At 38.1% G+C, this 25667-nt stretch overlaps 1 long non-coding RNA gene across 3 annotated transcripts in view; it reads left to right on the forward strand.

Annotated features, from left to right (window-relative positions):
* The window catches only part of LOC309611323, a 61533-nt gene that overhangs the window by 22456 nt on the left and 13410 nt on the right, over positions 1-25667 (forward strand). The window lies entirely within an intron of this gene.

Here is a 25667-nt window from a genome sequence, read left to right on the forward strand (position 1 = left end):
GCAATTAGCAATGTCTCTCTCCTTGAGTATAACTGTTTACTTCTCTGACTAGCCTGCATGTGTTCTCATGAAGCAAAGTTTCTTGTCATAAACATCCTTAAGTATTGGCTTGATACTGTGATACAACTTTTAATCTCCTATTCCTGTTTTGTTCCTCTGTCCCTTGTCATACCACTTACTTAGATCAAACTGCATCCATTAAAACACAGTTTATAGGTATTTTGAAAATCCAAAAGAATCAACTCAAAAAATACAGAAACATAGCCAGATATAAGCAAATTTTTTAAAACTTAGTAGTTTTTTCTGTATATCAGAACTAACAGTTTAGAAACTATAATGGGAGAAAGACCTCATTTGCAGTAGCAACAGAACTATAAACTATCTAGGATTAATAAGTTTAACAAGAAATATGCAGAGATCTATTTGAAGAAAATTGTAAAATTTTAATAAAGAAAATAAAAAACATTTGAATAGATGGAGAAACATACTTGAATGGGAAAACAGTATTGTAACACTTTCCTAAATAACATTTATACTTAATGCAATTCCAACAAAAATGACAACAGAATCATTTGGAAGTTGAAGAGTTTATTTTAAGAATAAAACAGGATTTTTTACTTTAATAAGTTTATTTTAAAGTTCATCTAGAAGAAGAGAGCATGGAAAATTTTGAAGAAGCATGAGAAAGATTTTCTCTATAAATATTAGAATGCACTATAGAGCTGCAGTACTTTAAATAGTGCGAATATCTGGCAGAAACAGATTGGATTTTTTTAAAAAGAAGAAACCACTAAAGTACCAGAAGCAAATGGGGGGTTTTTCCAACCATCTTATTATGAGAAATTTCAAAATTCAGAAAAGTTGGAAGATTTTTAAAGCAAACACTTATATACTCAGCACTTAGATTTTTAGTGTTTCTGCTGTGTCACTTACCTATCCATCTATTCATCCCTCAATCAATCTAATTTTTTTATTCATTTCAAAGTGAACTTCAGATATCAGTATTCCACCTAAATATTTCAGCACATACAGTTGACCCTTGAGCAACTTGGGGGTTAAGGGTGCAGACCCTCCAGGCAGTCCAAAGTCCACATATAACTTTTATAGCCTGCCCTCCTTGGTTCCTTATCTGCAGATTCAGCCAACCATGCATTGTATAGTACTGTATTTATCATTGTGAGAAATCCACATATAAATGGACCTGCACACTTCAAACCTGTGTTGTTCAAGGGTCACTGTATATTATTAACTACAGTTCAAGAAAATGTGGCTTGCACATTTATAATTTTGGAATTGGGTCTACCCTTGGAAGCATATCATAAAATTTAAAATTTTAAAGGAAAAAACCAGCTATATTAATAAAGAAATGGAAGTTAATAAAATGCAATCAGATTGCCAAAGATTAAGATTCAAAACATGGACAAAACCCAATCTGATCACAAGATGGGGAGCCAAGCAGCCTCAAGTGTTGTTTGTAAGAGTATGAATGAATTCAGCTTCTTTGAATAGCAGTTTGGTTACATATATCTACATATAAAATATGTAAAACCTTTGACCTAGTAATCTCACTTAAATTTATTTCAAAGAAACAAATACACTAGGTTTTCTTAGCATTAGTTATGAGTGAAAATTGGAAATCCAAATATAAAATAGGGAACTCATAAAGTTAGTTATGGTCACGTATACTGTAGGGTCTATGTATCCATTAATAATGATAATGGTGAATCATAGAAAAAAAATAGAAAATTGGCAGATGTAAATCCAGCCATGTGTAATTACATTAAATATGAATGGAGGGACTTCCCTGGTGGTCCAGTGGTTAATACCCTGCGCTTCCAGTGCAGGGGGTGTGGGTTTGATCCCTGGTCGGGGAACTAAGATCCCACTTGCTGTGTGGCACGGCCAAAACTTTTTAAAAAATAAATAAATAAATGTGAATGGAGTAAATATTCCAACCTAAGACAAGGTTTGTCAAACTGCAAGATCCAAAATATATGCTATCTACAAGAGCCTTTAAATTCAAAAACACAAATATGTTGAATACAAAAGGATAGAAAAGGTTACACAATGCAAACAACTGTAAAAGAGCTGGAGGAATTGTATTAATATCAAGCAAAATGGACTTTTTAAAATACTACTAGAAACAAAAGTAACATTTCATAATGATAGAAGAGCCAAAAATTCAGAAAGATTTAAAAATTATAAATACACCTAACAACAGAGTCCTGAAATATATGAAGCAAAAACATAAAATTCAAAGGAAAAAGAGACAATTCAACAGAGTTGTAGCATTCAATACTCTTCTCTTAGTAATTGGTAGGGAAACTAGACAATGTCATCAAGGATGTAGAAAACTTGAGCAGCATTATCAACTAATTTGATCTAACTGAAATAGATCTCTCCACCCAACAATGGTAGAATACACATTCTTATATAGTGCATATGGAGCACTATTATTAACAAATTTTTCAGGATTGAAATTACTCAAATTATATACTTCAGTGCAAGAGAATTATATTTGAAATCAACAACAAATTATTATCTTCAATCACAACAGAATTAACAGTAGAAGGAAACTTGGGGAATCCCTGAATACTTGAATATCAATATACTTTTAAGTGATCCATGAGTCAAAGAAGAAATAACAAGGAATATTACAGATTACTTGAACTGAGTATGAATATACAACATTAAAAATGTATGGATGCAGCAAAAACTGCTTAGAAAGTTATCGCTTTAAACACCTTGGTAAAAAAGAAAGATCCATAAGTAATAACCTAAGCTTCCACCTGAAGTTAGGAACAGAGGATTAAATAAAGCTCATGTAAGGAAGGAAATAATTCAGAACAGAAGTCAGTGAAACAGAAAACAAAATCAAAAGAAGGGACTTCCCTGGTGGTCCAGTGGTTAAGAATCCGCCTTGCAATGCAGGGGACGCCAGTTCCATCCCTGGTCCGGGAACTAAGATCCCACATGCCGCGGGGCAACTAAGCCCGTGTGCACAACCAGAGAGCCCATGTGCCGCAACTACAGAGTCCACGTTCTCTGGAGCCCATGCGCCACAACTAGAGAGAATCCTGCACATGCACCACAATGAAGTGAAGAGCCCGTGCGCCACAATGAAAGATCCTGTGTGCTGCAACTAAGACCCGATGCAGCCAAAAAATAAATATTTTTTTAAAATAAAAGAAAATCAATGAAACCAAATAATAGTTCTCTGACAAGATTTTAAATATTGTCTTTTGCTATACTAACCAAGAAAAAAGAAGATACAAATTACCAAAATTGAGGCTGAAAAGGGGACATGATTATAAACCCACATAAACTGAAAGAATTGTAAGGGAATATTATGAACTTCTTTAAGTTCATAATAGACATTAGATAACTTAGATATCAGAAAAGACAACTTAGATGAAATAGACAAATTCTTAGGAAAACACAAATTACCAAAACTAAGAAGAAGTAGTAACTCTGAAAATATATATATATATTTAAGAAATTGAATTAGTACTTAAATATCTTTCAGCAAAGAAAAGCTCCAGTTCAGATGACATTACTGATGAATTCTACCAAACACTTAGAGAAGAATTAATACCAATTCTTCACAAACTTTTCCCCAAAAATAGAAGGGAACACTTCACAACTTATTCTTTGAGGCCATTGCTACCCTAATACCAAAACCAGACATACATTACCAAAAAAGAAAACTATAGACCAACATCTCAAATACAAATGCAAAAATCCTCAACAAAATGCTAGCAAACCAAAGCCTGCAATATATATGAAGTATTAAACACCAAAAACAAGTGAGATTTATCACACGAATGCAAGGTTGGTTTTAACATCCCAAAATCAATTCTTATAGTACTCCATATTAATAGAATACAGGACAATAACACATGATCACTTCAGTAGATGCAGAAAAGGCATTGGACAAAAGTCAGCATAACTCGATGATAAAAAATCACTCAACAAACTAGGAATAGAAGGGAACTTCCTCTGTGGTAAAGGACATTTTAGAAAAACTAGCATCATACTTAATGAGAGAGAGACTGAATGATTTCTCCCTAAGATCATGAGCAAGACAAGAATGTCTGTTTCTCCCCACTTCTGTTCAATAGTGTACTGGAGATTGTAGCCAGGACAGTTAGCAAGAGAAGGAAATAAAAGACATCCAGATTGGACACGAAGGAGAAAACCATCTCTCTTTGCAGATGTCATGGTCTTGAATATAGAAAATCTTAAGGAATATACTAAAAAAACTATTAGAACTTAATAATCAAGTTCAACAAGACTACAGGATACAAGACCAGTATTCAGAAATCATTTGTATTTCTATTCACTTGCAGTGAACAAACCAGAAATGAAATTAAGAACATAATTCCATTTATAGTAGCATTGAAAAGAGTAAAATACTAAGGAATAATTTTTTAAAATTTTATTTATTTTTGGCTGCATTGGGTCTTTGTTGCTGCATGTGGGCTTTCTCTAGTTGCAGCGAGCAGGCTTCTCATTGCAGTGGCTTCTTGTTGCACAGCACAGGCTCTAGGTGCACAGGCTTCAGTAGTTGTGGCGCATGGCCTTCAGTAGTTGTAGCTCACAGGCTCTAGAGTGCAGGCTCAGTAGTTGTGGTGCGTGGGCTTAGTTGCTCCGCGGCTAGGAATAAATTTAACCAAAAAAGTGCAAATTATATTGTATTAACCTGCTAGGAGTACTGTAACAAAGTACCACAAACTGGGTGGATTAAAAAACAAAATTTATTGTCTTATAGTTCTGGTGGCTAGAAGTCCAAAATCAGGGTTTCAGCAGGGTTGGTTCCTTCTCAGGGCTGTGACGGAGAATGTATTCCGTGCCACTCTCCTAACTTGTGGTGGTTTGCTAGTAACCTTTGGCCTTCCTGGCTTCTGCTGCAGCACCCTGATCACATGGTGTTCTCCCTGTGAGTGTGTGTCTGTCTCTGTGTCCAAATTTTCTTTTTTTATAAAGACACCAGTCATACTGAATTAGTGCCCACCCTAATGATCTCATCTTAACTCATCTCCATTTCCAAATAAGATCATATTTCCAGGTACTGGGGGTTAGGATTTCAACATCCTTTGCAGGGGACACAATTCAACCCATAACACTTACACTCTGAAAGTACAAAACATAGAAGTTAAGGAAGATTTAGATATATGGGAAGACATTCCATGTTCATGGGTCAGAAGACTTAGTATTTTTGAGATGGCAATACTATGTAAATTGATCTACAAATTCAGTCAGTCCTTATCAAAATCTCAACTGGCTTCTACACAAAGATTGACAGACTGGTCCAAAATTCATATGGAAATACAAGGGACCCAAAATAGCCAAAACAATCTTGAAAAAGAACAGTGTTGAGGAGACTCGTATCCTGACTTCGAAACTTACTACAAAGCTATAGTAATCAAGCAGTGTATTACTAGCAAAAGGGTAGGCATGTTGACTGTGAGACGTATATATATATTGGTTTCTGCCCTCCGTTCCTGGCACAGAGCTCCCAAAATCCTTGTAATTTTCTATGTGATAAGAGCCTAGGAATATCTTTTGTTCTAATATTTGGTCTTTGACCCCAGTTCCTGACAAAGGGCTTCTGAAACTCTTGGTTGATAGGAGTGTCTTTTGTTCTAATGAGGCAACTCTGGGTGGGCTCCTGGATGAGAGCTGGTTGCCAGAGAGACCAAGCCATCATTAGAAGCTTGGAATTTTCAGCTCCATTCACCATTCTCTTGAGAAAGGAGAAAGGCTAAAAATGGATTTAACGCTTACATGAGGAAGCTCCCATAAAATCCCAATAGTATGGGGTTCAGAGAGCTTCCAGGTTGTGGAACACAACCATCCAGAAGGGTGATGTGCCCCAACTCCACAGAGACAGAAGCTCCTACACTTGGGACCCTCTTATACCTGGCCCTATGTAGCTCTTCATCTGGCTGTTCATCCATATCATCTGTACTCTTTACCATGTTGTTTAATGAACTGGTAAACATGAGTAAGTGTTTCCCTGAGTTCTGTGAGCCCATCTAATGAATTAATCGAACCTGAGGAGGGGATTGTTGGAACCTCCCATCTGTAGTCTGTCTGTCAGAAGCCCAGGTGATAACCTGAGCTTGAGACTGGTGTCTGAAGTTGGGGTGGGAGGTGCAGCCTGGAGCCCTTATATGTGGGATCTGATGCTGTCTATGGGTAGATAGTGTCAGAACTGAATTAATTTGTGGAATACCCAGCTGGTGTTGGAGATTTGCTTGTTGTTTTGGAGGAAAAAACCCACACTTTTGGTGACCGGAAGTATCAGAAGTGAAGTGTTCTGTGTGAATAGTAAAGGAGACTCACAGGAGAGAAACACAGTAGGGAAGAACTGGGTTTTTCCCTACACAGGAAGGAAAAAACTGAGGTTTTCCATTATATAAACCAATGGAATATGATTGAGAGTCCGGAAGTAAACTCACACATATGTGGTCAACTGATTTTTGACAAGGTTGCCAAAACAAGGATGCAAAAGAATAGATTTGGACCCCCTATTATATACAAAAATTAACTGAAAATGGATTAAAGACCTAAATATTAGCTAAAACTATCAAACTCTTAGAAGAAAACATAGGCATCAAATCATTGTGACCTTGGATTAAGCAACAGTTTCTTAAGATATGGTACCAGAAGCACAGGTAACAAAAGAAAAAACGAACACAGCAGGTGCTTCCAAAGACACCATCAAGAAAGTGAACAGCAACCTACAGAATTGGAGAAACTACAGGCAGACCTCATTTCATTGCACGTTGCTTTATTGAGTTTCGCAGGTACTGCATTTTTTATAATTGAGGGTTTGTTGCAACCCTGTCAAGCAAGTCTGTCAGCACCATTTTGCCAACAGCATTTGCTCACTTCAATTCTCTGTGTCACGTTTTGTAATTCTTGAAATTTTTCAGACTTCTTCATCATTATATTTGTTATGACGATCTGTGATGTTTGATGTTACTATTGCCAAAAGATTATGACACACTGAAGGCTCAGATGATGGTTGGCATTTTTTAGCAATAAAGTATTTTTAACTAGGGTATGAACATTGTTTTTAAAGACATAATGCTATTGCACACTTAACAGACTACAGTAAACATAACTTTCATATGCCCCGGGAAACCAAAACATTTGTGTGACTTGCTTTCTTGCAGTGTTTGCTTTATTTTGATGGTCTGGAACTGAACCTGCAATATCTCCAAGGTATACCTGTATTTGTAAATTATATTTGAAAACAGGTTTCTATCTAGAATATATAAAGCATTCCTACAACTCAATAATAAAAAGACAACCCACATAAAAAATGGGCAAAGGATCCCAATAGACATTTCTCCAAGGGATACACAAATGTCAATAAGCATATGAAAATATGCTCCACATCATCAGCCATCAGGGAAATGCAAATCAAAACCACAGTGCCACTTCATACCCACTAGGACGGCCACAATCAAAATGACAGATAACAGCAAGTGGTGGTGAAGATGTGGAGAAACGGGAAACCTCACATACTGCTGCTGGGAATGTAGAATGGTGCAGCCACTTTGCTGCTTCATGTGAACTATGGACACTGGGCCAGTGAATCCAGAGTGCTTCTCAAGTTAAGAAATTTAGAATATCCTGGATGTTTCTGTAAGTCATACTGAATGTTCTTGTTGGCAAATTATTCTATGATATAATGCTCTGAGAAGGGAATTCTAAGCTTATTTGGAAAATAAAAGTCGGGAAATGTTTATCTGTTAACCATATTTTAATCCTGATTAATTAAAATGTTTACTTTCATGATATTATTTAAAGGTTCACCTTAATTTTCAGAAAATGGGAAGTGGAGATACTATTCACTGACATTTGCCCTTTAAAAACACTTTTTAATATAAGATTAGCAAGATATTAGAGCTGTGGTAATTGGATGTCTTTCAGGGAAATAAACCATTAAAGTTTATGAGTCACGTTAACAGAAAGCCTTGTCAGTTCCACCGTTTCCCTTTATCAGTTCATTCTACAATAAACGTAAAATCCTCTGCCTAGAGTTCGGAGCACAGCAAGGGAGAGAGGAAAAAGCCAGAACAGAAAATCCAGAAAGTAGTAAGTAGTAAATGTTCAGTAACCTTATGATCCTCAAGCTCATGACAAGATGTCCAGTGCTTAGTGCACTGCTGGGACCAGCAGAATCTGGCTGTGGTGAGACTCCTTCTCAGTGGCTTAGTAACTCATCTGTGGTCTCAGAGATTCAGGGATTCCCCAGATATGTTTTCTGGAAGGCGTCTCAAAGCCTTTTTAGTCATTCAAAAAAAAAAAAAAAAGATGAAAGCAAGCAACAGCATCATTAAGGGCTTTGGCCCTTCGTGTGGAAGGAGTCACTTGATCGTTCCTAGGTTCCTGGGCAGCTGGTGGAAGCCTCAAGAAGGAGCACAGTGTGGGACTCAGGCCAAGTCTCTGAGCACAGAGATTGGATGCCACTTGTCGCTAACAGAGATTCAGAGAAGAGTGCCACCGCAGCAACATGGATGGACCTAGAGATTATCATACTAAGCGAGTAAGTCAGAAAGAGAAAGGCAAATACCATATGATATCATTTATATGTGGAATCTAAAATACGACACAAATGAACATATCTATGAAACAAACAGACTCACAAGAAACAGACTTGTGGTTGCCGTGGGGGAGGGTTGGATTGGGAATTTGGGATTAGCAGATGCAAACTAGTATATAGAGAATGGATAAACAGCAAGGTCCTACTGTATAGCACAGGGAACCATAGTCAGTATCCTGTGATAAACCATAATGGAAAAGAATATGAAAAAATATGTGTGTAACTGAATCACTTTGCTGCACAACAGAAATTAACACAACATTGTAAATCAACTACACTTCAATTTAAAAAAAAAAAAAAGAGTGCCATGCCGTGCTTGCTGCTCCGTACCATCCCTACTTGGAGGAGACCTTGGGAGGAGGCTGTGTGAATGATCACAGACAACAAAACCCTCGTGTGTGTGTAATTCACTTATTTTCTTCCTCTGCCCTCCTCATTACTTGACTCTTATTTTTGGTTTTATGGATTCTGTGCTTTTATTTAGAGCTTCTCAAAACCTTTTTGGAAGTTGAAGAATATGTATGTATTTCTTAACGCATTGTTGTAATAAGAATATACAAACTGATATACATAAAAACAGGTTCTTCATGATTTATGGAAAGCATTATGCAAATAGTATTGCATGTGGGTTTTCTTTCAAAAGAATTCTTTGATTACAGATTTTCAAAGAAAAAATGTCATTGTTTGCAACTTATTCTTCAAAAAGAATATGCTAAATGCCAGATGCTCTTTTGTGGCCAGGAAGATGTATCAAAAACATATCCTTCTGTAGAAACCTCAGCATCCTTCTGTGAATTCTAGAAGTTTGAAAAGTCACATACACAATTCTGTATATGTCAGGATCTGGGTAAGAATAGGGGACAGAGGGCTGGGAATTGGGATGATCTCAGAAAGCAATCTGGCATCTACTCAATCAGTTGTGAAGTCACTGGCATCTTTAGAATCCTGTACACAGAACCACTTTTACTGACTTTTAAAACAAATAAAATCAAAGTAACCATTCTTTGGCCTCCATAGCCAGCCTAAAGGAATTTTTCATTTCTCCAGCAGTTGTTTTTACTCAAAGACTAGGAAAAAAACAGCTCTACCCTGTAACCTCTGATAGAAAACTTTAGACGCCAAAATGTTCTCTTATCTTTTATACTCATCTGATGTGTGTGCATGACTCCTGAGTAAAAATACAATTCTTGGTTGGTAGGCTAATTTTTTTTATGAAGTTGGATATATACAGCTGTCTTACTAGTCTGTGCTGGATGGCCGTCCCACTCAGGCTTTCAAGATGTATTAGAGCTTTATCAGTTACTGAAATCTGGACTAATTATAAACTTGGTCAGGTTCTAGATGAAGTTGATGACCTTGCTACACTGTCAGAATCAGCTAAATTATCAGGAAATTATCATCTGATATCACCTGCACAGAACTTCTTTATGAGTACGTTTTTCAGAAAACTGGGGGTATGCTAAAATAAAACATATTTTGGTTTTTATTTTAACCACTTTGGATGAAAATTTTTCAACTTAAATTAGTAACATTTTTTAATATAAAAGTTTCAGGCTTAAAGAATGGTAAATAGAATAACAATGAAAACCCATGTGTCTACCATCTATCCTAGGAAATAAAACATTATAAATATAATTGAAACTGCTGGTATATTCCTCCCAGATTATATTGTCTCCATTATAATTCCCATGCATAGCTGTAATAGATTAATTTACTCATTATTGTTGATGGGTTTTATCTCTGTTGGTGTGTGTAGCCCTAGTTCATTCTTTTTATTTATATATATATATATATATATAATTTATTTAGTTAATTTATTTTTGGCTGTGTTGGGTCTCCGTTGCTGTGCGGGCTTTTCTCTAGTTGTGGAGAGCGGGGGCTACTCTTCATTGCGTTGTGCAGGCTCCTTGAGGTGGCTTTTCTTGTTGGAGAGCACGGGCTCTAGGCGTGTGGGCTTCAGTAGTTGTGGCACGTGGGCTCAGTAGTTGTGGGTCGCAGGCTCTAGAGTGCAGGCTCAGTAGTTGTGGTGCACGGGCTTGTTGCCCCGCAGCATGTCGGATCTTCCTGGACCAGGGCTCAAACCTGTGTCCCCTGCATTGGCAGGCGGATTCTTAACCACTGTGCCATCAGGGAAGTCCTAGTTCATTCTTTTTCATTGCTCTACTTCATCATTTTCTTCTTGGTGGGTATTTAAGTTGCTTTTAACATTTTACTATAATAACACCATGATGGACCTTCCAATAGGTCTATTCTTGTACACATGTATAAGTTTCTCTAGAATAGGTATTTAGGAGTTCAATTGCTGAGTCATAGAGTAGAAATATCTTTCATAGTTATCAAGTTACTTTCTAAAATGTTTATGCAGTTCACAAGCCAGTTGTAGAATGTCTTTCAGTTTGAGTTTCTCTGATGTTTCCTTATGATTAGATTCAGGCTGTACATCTTTGGCAGGAGTATCACAGAAGTAATGCTCTACATCCAATGAGGACCTTTATAAAATGGCACATGATTCCAAATTGTCCCATTTCTGATGATGTTTATTTTGTTCACTCCATTAAAATGTCTCCTAAGCTTCTTTATGTAAAGTCATTCTTTTTCCTCTTTGTAATTGGTAAATATTTTATGGAAAAGTATTTTGAAACAATGTAAAACATTCCGTTCTCCACATCCAGGTCAAGCCATGATGGAATAACAGCATCCAGACTTACCACTACAGCTTAATAACAAAAAATCTGACAGAATATGGGAAACAGTAGTTTCTTGACATTGGATCCTAGGCCATGTGGATGTTGATCCCTCAGATGAGGTGAGCCCCATGACTGCCCCAGCTTGGTGCCCGGAGAGAGTTTCCAGGCCTTATCACAGGGAAGGGGAACTTATATAAGCTCAAAGGTCTCGTGAGTGAGGCTGAGGATTTGGGGAGGTCGACATGGCTGGAATTCACAGGACAGAGTATCAGAGAGCAGAGAGCAGAGAGCAGCAGGGAGAGAGCTCTGGAGATCTGCAAAGTATTCTCCTCGAGTCTTCAGCACCTTTGTGAGTCTGGGGATAGAACCACCATAATGAACAGAAAGGACAGTTTGTGGAGCTCACAGGGTTGGAAATACAGTGGTCCCCCCTTATCCGCGGTTTTGCTTTCTGTGGTTTCGTTTACCCACAGTCAACTGTAGTCTGAAAATATGAAATGAAAATTGTAGAAATAATAAGTTTTAAATTGCCTTGCTCTTCTGAGTAGTGTGATGAATCTCACTCCATCCTGACCAGGACGTGAATCATCCCTTTGGCATATCCACACTGTATATGCTACCTGCCTATTAGTCACTTAGTAGCCCTCTTGGTTATTAGATCGACTATCGCAGTATCGCAGTGCTTGTGTTCAGGTAACCCCTATTTTACTTAGTAATGGCCCTATTGACCTTTAAAGAAATTATTGACAGGAGACCTAGGAAAAAACATAGTGTATGTAGGGTTCGGTACTTTCCTTGGTTTCAGGCATCCACTGGGGGTCTTGGAATGTATCCCCCTCAGATAAGGGAGGACTACTGGAGTTCATGTTCCCAATAGCCAGGATGGAGAAATCTCATAATACATGGCATTGGATTGTTCTCAGAAGGTGATCACCTCAGTGGTGGAACTGAATTTGAATTAGCCTTGGACTACAGGCTGCTCTGGTCCTAACCTAACAAAGCTCAAAAGCAACCCCCAAAGGATCAGACTGTTTCCAAGTAACTTAACCATGTCCCAGGACAAAGTGTAAAACATTTTAAAGGAATACCACCCCCCCACCAAAAAAATCCAACACCCAACAATGTAAATGTTTCAGCATCAAACCAATAATTAGGGGATGCAAGTAGGAAAATATGACGCTTAATGAGGAGAAAATGCATTCAAAACTGACAAGAAATGGCACAGGTGGTGGAATTAAAGAAACATGGACATTAAAACAGCACTTACAAGTGTACATCATATATTCCAGAAGGTAGAGGAGAGCATGATGCAGAGTGACGTGGAAAATCTTTAAAAAAAAAAATTCTACGGATGGAAACTGTCTCATGTCTCATCAAATTTTCAATTTATTCATTTATTTATATCAGTATGGACTCTTGGTTTCCTATTTTATTCAATGGATTATACATTGTTACTAGTACTATTTATTTTGATATTCAAGTTGAACCTGACTTGGCCAGTGGGAGCCCATTCAGGTTGTCATCTGTGTGCTTTTGACATGTCCCAAACATTTTTTGAGAGCTTTTTACCTTTCAGATGCACAAGGTGTTCCAGCCCTGGAATCAGGCATTTTCCAAAGAGCCCTGGTTCCTTTTAATGAAGAATGGTATTTAGAAGCCACAATCTGAGTGTTTGGTATTTTCATTCCTACTGGGGTGTTGCTGCTGCCAGGCCCCCCCAAGTTGGAGCTAGGGAATATATATATTTATCAATTGATGAATCAACAAATTGTAAACAGTTTACACCAGTACCTCCAATTCCAGTCCAACACCATGTAAGGTTCATTCTAGTTTTCTGTATTTGTAACTCCTTCTCCATCAGTGAGAAACCTGACTCCCATTATCCTTAATACATTTGTGTATTTGATCAGTCCCACTGCTACCACCGACCTGGGTGGATGCTCCCCTCACCCACTCAGGCCCCAGCACCCAACATGGGGCTGTCGTCACCACCACTCCTTCACGCGGGCATCTCCTCCCCAGCCTGTGCTCTGACACCCTGCGCTGCCTTCCGCATCCTGATGAGACTGTTATCCCTCCTCCCCCGCCCCGCCCCGCCCCGCCCCGGGCCACCACGCTCCTCCTATGTGGATACCTACGTTGCTCAGAACCACCCCAGGATTTTGTTCTGAATGTGAGGGAAAAGAGGAGGGAGAGAGCTTAAGATGCTTTTTGATGCAGAGAAGTTAATTTCCCTTATGGTTTATGTTTTTTGTGAAGAAATCTTTTCTTCGAAATGATAATATTCTTCTATAAAGCTTTTATTAAAAAGTTATTTTTCACATTTAAGGCTTTAATTCACCTGGAATTGATTTTTGTGTATGTAAGTAGTAGGGATCCAGGTTTTTTTTTTTTTCTTTTGAAATAGGCATTTCTTATGAAATGGGTCCAAACAATCTTTAATGAATGGTTCATATTTTGATCTATAAGCTACTGTTGATCTATGAACTATCAATGAAACTGATCTGCAGTTTCATTTCTGTAAATGCCGAGTTTCAATATATGCATGAGTCTAATACTGAGCTTTCTCTTTCTTTAGTCTAAATGTTTATTGCTGTGCTAATCATTACCACTCTGTCTTATTTACCATAACTTTTCAATCAGCCAGGGTCCATTCAGGAGAACAGCCACTCCAAGTATTCAAGCAAGACCGGATTTAGTGTGGAGAATTGGGTGCTTAGTGAAACAGTGGCGGGACTGGAGGACTGAAGGTGCAGGAAGTGACTGACTGCTACCTCAGGTTCGCCACTAACTTTCAGGGAGTCAGGAAGGTGCAGAAACCACGGAAAATCTCTGGAAATAATCAGTTGTCACCAGTACTGGTGATTTACAAAAAACACCTGAAGGATGCTGCAAAATCTCACATCTGCTAAAGTTTATCACGCATCTGCCCATCCTTAACAAAGGAGCAAAAATATTCTGCTTCTCTTTTGCCCTCAGGTTTTATGAGTGCCTTTCATTGGGAATCTAACCAGAAACCTGCTGGCAGGGCCCAGGGAAATGTAGCTTCTGGACATCCAGCCCTGTGAGTTGGAGGAGGGGCGTGAGGGTATGAATTGCCCGCAGGTGTTCTGGCCTAGATTCTTGTTAGACTCACTACATCTAGAACAATCCTCCCTTCGCTGCACACACACACACCCTTTCGTTATCAGGACTTCTCTGAGTCCTTTGCATTGCTATATGAACTTTGAGATGATCTTGCTAAATGTTATGAAAAGCTCAGGATTTTAATTTGAACTTATACCTAATTTTCAGACTAATTTTGGGATAGTTGACTCTTTATGATATTTGGGCTTCCTGTCCATGAATATGATCCATCTTTCTTTTTAATGTCTTTAAAACTTTATGTCCTTCTACGTGAAGGTCTTTTTTTTTTTAATTAATTAATTTATTTTTGGCTGTGTTGGGTCTTCGTTTCTGTGTGAGGGCTTTCTCTAGTTGCGGCAAGCGGGGGCCACTCTTCATCGCGGTGCGCGGGCCTCTCACTATCGTGGCCTCTCTTGTTGCGGAGCACAGGCTCCAGACGTGCAGGCTCAGTAGTTGTGGCTCACGGGCCTAGTTGCTCCGCGGCATGTGGGATCTTCCCAGACCAGGGCTCGAACCCGTGTCCCCTGCATTGGCAGGCAGATTCTCAACCACTGCGCCACCAGGGAAGCCCCTATGTGAAAGTCTTTTGTCTCTTTCATTATATTTAGTAATTAAACACACTCAGTAAAAAAAATGTGTGCTATTTAGGTGGTGGCGGTATACGTAGCTGTAAACAAAACAAAAAGTACCTATCTTAATGGATCTTACACAAACTAACTATTAATATATTACATTTGATAGTAAGGATTGTGAATAAAACTAAAGTTGGAGTAATGGGGATAGAACATGATTGCAAATAAAATAATACAATAATACAGAGACTGCCTCTGAGGGGTGAGCGAGCAGGAAGCTGAACGGGGCCAGTGAGGAAGCCGTGTGGACATCAGAGAGAGCAGCACGTGTCAGGGCCTGAGGCACGAGCATGTTTGGCACATCCAGGCAGCAACAAGAAGGCCTCTGTGGCTGGAGTGAGCAGGGAGCACAGTGGTGGGGTCAGATCACGGAGGGCTTCACGGGCATTAGAAGAGCTTTGGCTTTGAAGGCTTTGGTGCAGACACGTAAGGTGAGCCAATGTATGTTTTAAAATGGTTGCTGTGGCTGCCGTATGGAGAACAGACTGAAGGGAAGAAGGGTGGGAGCAGGAGAGACCAGGGAGGAGACCTGACGGGCCAGTCAGCAGGTGGCAGAGGTGAGAGAGCCAACAAGTTTGCGATGGATTATATGAGGCGCTTGAGAGAAAGGAGGAAGGTGAGCATGGCTTCCCGAGTATTGTCCTGAACAGCTGGATAGAATTGCCATTCTACTGAGATGTGGAAGACTTCAGAGGAAAGAAGACTGGGGAGAAAAATTAGGTTGGTGGTTTTTTAACTTTATAGATATTGATGTATAACACACACACAGAAGAGTACACAGATTGTACTTGTATAGCATGATGGGTTTTTACCAAGTGAACCCATCCAGGTAAGCAAGTCCCAGTCTTCCACCACAGAGTAAACAATATCCTAACTTCTAACAGCATCAATTTGTTTTGCTAGTTTTTGAACTTTATATAAATGGAAACATATGGTATACATTCTGTCTGGCTTCTTTTGCTCAACATTCTATTTGAAATATTCATGTTGTTACACATGGTTGCCATAAAGTTTTCCATTGTCTGATACACCATCATCAATTTATTCGTTCTATAGTTGATAGTCCAGTTTATCAACTTTTTATATCCTGTGTAAGAAACATTTGCCTACCTTAAGGTTATGGAGGTAAAGTCTTGTGTTTTATTCTAAATATTTTCCCTAGATTTTTGCCTTTTAGTTTTGTGTAGTCCACCAAAACTTGATTTTTGTGTATGGTATGTGGAGGTCAAGACTGATTTTTAAAAATATGTATATCCAATCGAACCAGCTCCATTTATTGAAATTTATTCTTTCTCCACTGTACTGTAGTGTCGTCTTTGTCATAAATCAGGTGTGTGTGTGTTTCTAGACTTTCTATTGTGTTTGATTCATCTGTTTGTCTAACCTTGCACCAATCCCATTCTGTCTTTATTGTAGCTTTATAATAGAGCTTAATTTCTGGCAGTGGAACTTCTCAAGCTTTGTTCTTTTTCTAGACTCCCTTGAATATTCTTGGCTCCTTTGCATTTCCATATAAAACTTAGAATCAGCTTATTTCTACCCACCGCCTCTTCAAAAAACCCTTCTGAAGCTTTTATGTAATTTACACATAATAAGATGTGTAAATTTTAAGGGTACAATTCGATGAGTTTTGACAAATGTATACACTCACATAATCGACACTCCAGTCAAGATATAGGACCAGTTCCATCACCCTAGGAAGTTCCATCATGTTTCTTTCCAGTTAATCCCCTTTTCTTCCCAGAGGCAACCTCTCTTTTGATTTCTATCACCATAAATTCGTTTTGACTGTTCTAGGACTTTATATAAATGGGATCATAAAGTATGAATTCGTTTGTATTTGACGTCGATTGCTCAACTCATTGTTTCTGATATTGGCTCCCGTTGCTGCCTGTATCCTTCATTCCTTCTTACTGTAGCACAGTGTCCATTGTATGAACGATACCACAGTTCCTTATCCAGCCACCTGCTGACAGCCATTTGGGCTTCCCCATTTGGGGGCTCCTATGAATAAAGCAACTATGAACATTCTTGTATGAGTCTCTTTGTGGGCATCTGTTCTCATTTCTCACAGGCAAATACTTAGACATAGGATTGGGTGGCTGTATATTAAGTTTTATGAGAAATTGCTGAACAGTTTTCCAAAATAGTTGTATCATTTTACACTCCTACTAACAAGGTGTGAGAGTTCTAGTGGTTCTGTATATGCACCAACACTTGGTGTGGTCAGTCCGTAGCCATTCTAAAGGTGGGAATTATTTTTTTCATTGTGATTTTAATTTGCATTCCCAGATGACTAATGATTCTGAGCACATTTTCATGTGCTTATTGATCATTTGTATATTTTCCTTCGTGAAGTTTCTGTTCATATCTTTCATCTTTATTGTTTGATGTTTTATTGTTGGTTGCCGGTGATATAGATATTCATTTCAGATACAGGTCGTCTGTCAGGTAAAGTTACCATGAAAAATTATCATGAATATTTTCTTCTAGGCTGTGCTTGCCTTTTCATTTTCTTAGTGATATCTTATGAAGAGCAAAAGGTTTTAATTTTGATAGATTACAATTAATTTTTCTTTTGTAGTTGGTGCTTTTTGTGTCTTAAGAAATCTTTGCCTGACTTAGGGTCAAAGAGGTATTTTCCTATGAATGAAGCTTTATAACTTCACCTTTTATGTCTAGGTTTATGATCCATTTTGAATTACTTTTTGAGTATGATTTGAGGTAGTCATTGAGGTTTTATTTTTCTAAATGAAATGTAGTTTTAATGCCATATGTTGAAAATACTGTTCTTTCCCCTACTAAATTACCTTGGCACCCTTTATTGAAAATCAGTTAGCCATCTACATCTGGGCCCTTTTCTCTCTCTATATATTTCTGGACTCTCCTCTGTCTACTACTTGTTTATATGCCAAAACTACATAGTCTTATTTACTATAACTTCAAAGTAAATTTTGAAGGCAACTTCTTTTTCAAGTTTGTTTTGACTCTTCTGGATTCTTTGCATTTCCAAATAAATTTTAAATTTAACTTGTCAGTTTCTAATAAAAAGTCTGCTAAGGCTTTTTCCTGTTAATATTTTCATTACAATTGTGTTGTCTCTATAGATAAGTCTCGGGAGGATTGACATCTTAACAGTATTCAGTGTTCCATTCATCATCTGTCTCAACTTACGGCTTCTTTAATTTTTGTCAGCAGTGTTTTCTCGTTTTTAATATAGAAATCTTACTTGCCCTTTGTTAAATTTATCCCTAAGTATTTTTTTATCAGCTTTATTGAGGTGTAGTCTACATATTATGAACTATAACCATCTTGACTATAGAGATCAATGTGTTTTAATCAATTTGTGTTTATTGACCTAATGGTAAACAGAATGGGTTTTAATTTTGTTTTCTAGTGTTTGTTGCTAGTATATAGAAATACAATTGTATTTACATTTGGTTGTGATGTCACTTACTTAAAATTCTTTGTTCTTGAAGAGTTCATAGCCTCCTTTTTCTCTATATTATTGGCTTAAGAGACCAGTCCCGACCACTATATGTACAAATAAATTAAAATTAAAATTCATATCCTTGGTCACACTGACTGTGTTTTGGCTGCTCAGTAGCCACATGTGCCTAGTGGCTGCTGGATGGGACAGCCCAGCTCTTCATCATTGCAGAAAGTTGTATCAAAAAGCACTGTGTGGAGTGATGGGGTGGCCCCACCTTGGGAGTTACCTCACTGTTTACTCATGGTGTTGTATAACCCGTTCTAACAATCTCTGTATTTACAGTAAATTGAAAGTTACATACCTATATTTAAAAGCTTAATTAAATGCAGATTACACTTTTATTTCAGGTCTACCTCATATGTGATGCTATGTGGTTTGTACTGCATTGCAGAGAACTAAGAATTGACCACTAGATTTTGCAACATTTTGGATGTAGCTCCTGATCTTGTGTTGGGGACAAAAGCGTGATTTGAGGGGATGGTTTAAGAGAGAAGAGGAAGAGTGGAAGTGGTGACACTGAGTATAGAGCAGTCGCTTTGTTCTGAAAGAAGCGGAGAAATGGCATGTTTGCAGGACAGGGATATGGGGCCACATGGGAGAGATCACAGCACGTTAATGTGCTGATAGGAATGATTCACCTGAGAGAAAAAATCATTGCGGGAGAGAGAGGGAGGATTATTGACACGCTGTCCTTCAGCGGACAACCAAGAGCGGGTCTAGCAAGTGGAGGTGTAGGCCGTGGAGAGGGGCCCAGGTGGCTCCACCTACAGTGATGGGAGGGCAGGCTGAGCGTAAGCCACAGGAAGGGACGTGGGGCTTCCCTTCTGATTGATTCTATTTTTTTTTTTTACATCCAAGCATCCAAGATCATAGAAGCCCCTCACTGGATGGCCTTAGACTTGCGTGTTCTTCCATTTCATGTGTGTTTCTTATTCCTTTGCTGTCGTTTCTGTCTTCAGTTTGCCTCCTCTACAGCCTTCCTTCCTGCTCTACTTCTGACTTGCTTCTTTTATACCATATGTTCAAACATCCACAACTCAGGCCATTAAATCGAAAAGAAAAAAAAGTCCCATTTAAGTTAACCCAAGTGGGAAGTAACTGAACATTGAAGTGGAGAGCAGCCTGGAACTTAGCTACTTCAGGGACTTTGTCTCCCTCAAGGTGCCTTTGCATCTGCTCTTTTTTCCTTTCTCCACTGCTGGCTTCCTCTGCTCACTCAGTTTTTGCACCTTTGCAACTCTGGCCTGCACATGGCCATGCTGGCCACTGACCTCAGTTTACATCACTACCTTTGGCTTTGGCTTCAGCTGCAGAGACCTGATCTAGACCTGGATTGAATTCATGAGGAAAGGAATCTGGTCGCAGGGGTTTTTCCTAAGGTTCTGACCTCACACGGGATTGGTGGCCCTGCTCAGGACTCATCAGCTGCAGCGGGAGAGTAGAGTCCTTCCACATAGAACACCTCTGCCTCCATATGCTGTCTCATCCCTCAGGCTGAGCCAAGGCAGTTCTTAGCAGGGGCACTGGGTGGGGAGGCACAGTGATTGGCATTTTCATTCATCAAGCTGTTTGGACTATTTGTAATACAGGAGAGAACAGAATCTAATTAAGTAAAGTGCACAAAGTTTATTTTATGGACTTTTTAACATCTATTTTAACTTTCTGCTTGTTTATTTTTTATTGGCTACATTCTATTGATTTATCACAACAAACCCTCAGCAAATATTTGTAGAATGAATGACTTTCGAAATGTTAGGTAAGAACTGCCTCTTTTTTCTTAATTACATTGCAATTTTATTTTATATTTGCATTTTTGGTTCAAAAAGAAAATGGCTACAACTTCAGAAAGCTCTGGGGGCTTCCCTGGTGTCGCAGTGGTTAAGAATCCGCCTGGCAGTGCAGGGGACACGGGTTTGAGCCCTGGTCCCAGAAGATCCCACATGCTGCGGAGCAACTAAGCCCGTGCACCACAACTACTGAGTCTGTGCTCTACAGCCCACAAGCCACAACTACTGAGCCCGCATGCCACAACTACTGAAGCCTGCGCACCCAGAACCCATGCTCTGCAACAAGAGAAGCCACTGCAATGAGAAGCCCACCCACCGCAACGAAGAGTAGCCCCCGCTCGACGCAACCAGATAAAGCCCGCGCACAGCAACGAAGACCCAATGCAGCCAAAGATAAATAAATAAAATAAATTTATTTAAATTAAAAAAAAAAGAAAGCTCTGTATATGGAAAAAAAAAGTCAGACTTTTGGCAGAATGCTGCCAGACAGATCAGAATTCAAACTCATTTACCTGTCCCAATTAACTAAAAGGGCAGACTTTGAGCCCTGCTATTGGGATTTAAAGTTATTTTAGAATTTTAGAACTTCTTATTTAATATAAATGTATTGAGAATGTTTATATATTTAAGAACACTATCGTTCCCTTAAGCCCAAATGCACAATTGCTACAAATCTAATAAATATCTTGAGATTGGATGCAAATTCATTTGGGAGGCAAAATGTTTCCTTAATGCCAACATGTCCCTTTAATGTATTTGGATCCGGATTTTTCGGCCTTATTTGCTGGAGTGGATGCAGCATTAGTCTGTCAGTTCCCTGTTTGCCATTATTTAGTATTAGAGGCTGTTAAGCATGCATACTCATTGGGAAAGTTGAAGAAAGGCTTTAAATTGAAAAAGGTACCAAGCTGTGGTCCTTGTCCAGACATCCTGAGGTTAAAAACAACAAAACAAAGTGACTATAAATAAAGCATGAGAATACTAATATTAAAAAGCATCACAGGGCTTCCCTCGTGGCGCAGTGGTTGAGAATCTGCCTGCCAATGCAGGGGACACGGGTTCGAGCCCTGGACCGGGAAGATCCCACATGCCGCGGAGCAACTGGGCCCGTGAGCCACACCTGCTGAGCCTGTGCGTCTGAAGCCTGTGCTCTGCAACGGGAGAGGCCGCGACAGTGAGGGGCCAGCGCACAGTGATGAAGAGTGGCCCCCGCTCGCCGCAACTAGAGAAAGCCCTCACACAGAAACGAAGACCCAACACAGCCAAAAATAAATAAATAAAATTAAAAAAAAAAATCATCACAGTAGCTAAGAACAGTCTTGGTAGTATCTGTCTTTCGTATTAGCTGTCAGTCAAGGTCCCCAGCACATAACTAGATCTTCACTAAGGGCCATTCTCTCCTTCAGGGAAGCATCTAACAAAGCATGTATTCCATAACTGAACATGCAAATTCTCGAACATTAACAGATAACATAAATTATATTTCCTAAGGTAATAAACACCACACGATTGTGCTCAAAAATCTTTACATGGTGCTGTGTTAATCTTGCGTCCTTAGATGTACGCTATAGATTATTGTATTAAAGTCAATTTCTACTTTAACATTAATAGCAGGGTATAGTTCTCAACGTTGTTTCTTAAGAAATGATAGAACTGCTTGGAATTTCCCTTACATTTGCATACATATTTCATTGTTCTTATACTAGGAGTGTAATAGATTTGCTTCTTGTCTAATTACAATGTAAACTGTAGAATTCAGCACTCCAGTTTTCAGGGTGGTAATGTGCTCTGTAGTTTCATGTTGATTGGTTTTCGTTATATGAATGTATTTATAGATGCTCCTTAGGGCCGGAGCTCTGGCCCTTAAGAATACCATGTGCGTGTTCATCAGCAAAGACAAGCACCAGTGACTAATAGATAGATCCACTTTCAATCTATGTTTTCCTAGTTTTAAAAACACAAGGATTTAATTGCCAGTGTTTTATTTCGGATTTTTATGTCTAGATTCATAAATGAAACGGGCCTATCCTTTTCTTATACTATCTATTGATCTTAGAATTAAGAATACCATCATGGAGTGATTTTAGTATCTTTTATTTTTATATTTTCTTAAACAATTTGAAAATACAGAGTATCGCTGGTCCCTGAAAGTTTGGTGAAATCCATGTAAAACCATCTGGGCCTGTATTTTTTGGAGAGTTGGATAAAGGACAAGGAGTTAGGATTACCATTTTAATTTTATGGGCTTTGGTTTTTTTAAGTTTTCTTTTCCTTCTTGCACCAGAGCTTTAAATAGTTTTTCTAAAAGTTTATATAATCTAATTTATTGTTGTATAGTTGCTAATAACATTTTTCACTCATTCTTAAATTCCTTATGAAATAGTTTTGTATGTGTGAACAAGGAGTTGTATGCTACAGTTCTTTGCAGTTGAAGTCACTTGCTTACCACTCCTGATTCTAGTTCCATTGCTTCCCTCCCCCAGAGTGGCACCATGCCTGCATCTGAGGTCCATCATTCCCTGTATTTTGGGATTCCTCAACTACATATGTATGCCTAAAACATACTAGGTATTATTTTGCATTTTCACATATATTGGCATAAACGTATTCATAGTATTTTCTTATTAATTTTTGCTGCATCTTTAGCTGTAACCATTTAGCCTTTGCTCTTTGTCTCAAATACACACACGTGTGCACACACACATACGATCAGCCTTCCCAGCAATTGGTGTATTTTTTTCTTTTTGGCAGACTTTACCCATGATCTTCTGTACTATCTTTTTTTAAATTAATTTCTGACTCTTGTTATTCCCTCCCTTCTTTTCTCTCTGGGTTTTTCCTTCTCTCTGGGTTTCTCTCGTTATTCCTTTGCTAACTTCTTGGATCAGTCACCTAGCTCAGTGGCATCATTCTTTATGCACTTGTACCACAGCACTGGCTATTTAGGATGGCATCCCTCCTCATTGCTTGGGGCTTAAACAGTTACATGTTTAAAATTAACCTTGAAAATAAACATTTAGGGCTATAATTTTTTTCTTTAAAATGCCACTTTAACTGCATCCCACTAATTTTTATGAAATTTTAAGTTAATTTTATTATTAAGCTATTATATAATTTATATATTTCCTGAAAGTGGCATGTAAGCAGAAATAAAAATATATATTTTTTACTTAATCAGGTGAAAATGAGATTGTTTGTAGTCTGTCGTGGAAACTTCTGGTCTTGAGTAGAACAAATAAGAAACACCTCTGTCATTAGTAAAAGTAAACCCCAGAAACTCCCTAGGTGGCACTGGAGGCATCTATCTGTTTAGATACATAGTATTTTCTCATTTCTATTATGAATTCCTCTATGGTTCATATGTTATTTAATGCATTTTAAAATATCTAAGTGGTTGGCAACTTTTCCATTATCTTCTTGTTATTGATGCCTAACTGAATTGTATTCTCATTAGGTTGGTGGCAATGATATTGATTGCTAGAGGCCAGAACGTGGTCTGTTTTTCATAAAATATTTTGTGTGTGCTTATGAAAAATGTTGATTCACTATCAGAAACTAGGTTCTCTCCAAGTCATAAGCCTGTTTGCTGATTGTTTAAACCCACCATATATACTTTCTAAATGTCTACTTAATCCATCAGGTACTGAGAGTAAAGGGTAATATCTCCCGTTATAGTAGTGTAGTTTTCCAAACTTGTAGTTCTGCCAATTTTTACTTTATGAATTTTGAGGCTATAATGTTAGCTGCATACAAATTTAGAATTTTGCCTTTCTACTAAGTTTTTTTTAACATTAGAAAATGGAACTTCTCACATGAAAAGATGCTCAACATCACTAATAATTAGAGAAATGCAAATCAAAACTACAACGAGGTATCACCTCACACCAGTTAGAATGGGCATCATCAGAAAATCTACAAACAACAAATGCTGGAGAGGGTGTGGAGAAAAGGGAACCCTCTTGCACTGTTGGTGGGAATGTAAATGGATACAGCCACTATGGAGAACAATATGGAGGTTCCTTAAAAAACTAAAAATAGAATTACCATATGACCCAGCAATCCCACTACTGGGCATATACCCAGAGAAAACCGTAATTCAAAAAGACACATGCACCCGAATGTTCATTGCAACACTATTTACAATAGCCAGGTCATGGAAGCAACCTAAATGCCCATCAACAGACGAATGGATAAAGAAGTTGTGGTACATATATACAATGGAATATTACTCAGCCATAAAAAGGAACGAAATTGAGTCATTTGTTGAGACGTGGATGGATCTAGAGACTGTCATACAGAGTGAAGTAAGTCAGAAAGAGAAAAACAAATATTGTATATTAATGCATGTATGTGGAACCTAGAAAAATGGTACAGATGAGCCGGTTTGCAGGGCAGAAGTTGAGACACAGATGTAGAGAACAGACATACGGACACCAAGGGGGGAAAACTGCGGTAGGGTGGGGATGGTGGTGTGCTGAATTGGGCGATTGGGATTGACATGTATACACTGATGTGTATAAAATTGATGACTAATAAGAACCTGCAGTATAAAAAAACAAACAAACAAAACAACTAATACTAAACTTTCATTGGGTTATTTGTATGGAAATATGTTAATATAAATGTTTCAGACATACATGAAATTTCTAAAAATCTTATATGTTCTAGTATAATGTTATAAGTCATAATCCTAGTTATTACTTTAAAATGTATATCTCAGAAATAACTAATTTTGTCAACGGCATTATTATGAACTTTCATCAAATCTTTAACCGTGGTCATTTTTAAGTCTTTTGTCATTTACAGACAGTTCTGGGTGTACTCTGATGCTTTTATAAATATGTTCCTATAAAAGGGTTTCATCTTCAGGAAATTCATGGAAAAGACTCTGACAAGTACAGGTTTTTGGTAACTGACTGTACTGCTGAACTGAATGAATAAGCATTTTCAGAACTCTAATGAAAAACTGATGAACTCATAAAAGTGCTAACAAAAGATCAAGATGAAAAAAAAATTTAATTACATGGGACTGAGTGAACTGATGAGGATGAGTATAATTTTTGTGACTTTCTGTTTGAATTAAAAAAAAAAAATCCCACAAGGACTCAGAGGCAAAGAATATACAAATCAATTTTCATTGCAAAGTAAAGGAGCTGTTACAGTGGAGGATTACTGGACTGAATGTCAATATTATGACATAGCATGAGTGTGTTTCATGTTTGGTAATTGCAATCATTGTTGCTTTTGTTGTGGTCATCCATGTACAATGCTTGGTGTCAGTCTATTTATCTCTTGTAAAAATAAAATACAGTGTGTGTGTGG

This window comes from Balaenoptera borealis (assembly GCF_965194805.1).
Source record: "Balaenoptera borealis genome assembly, chromosome: 14".
Lineage (NCBI taxonomy): Eukaryota > Metazoa > Chordata > Mammalia > Artiodactyla > Balaenopteridae > Balaenoptera > Balaenoptera borealis.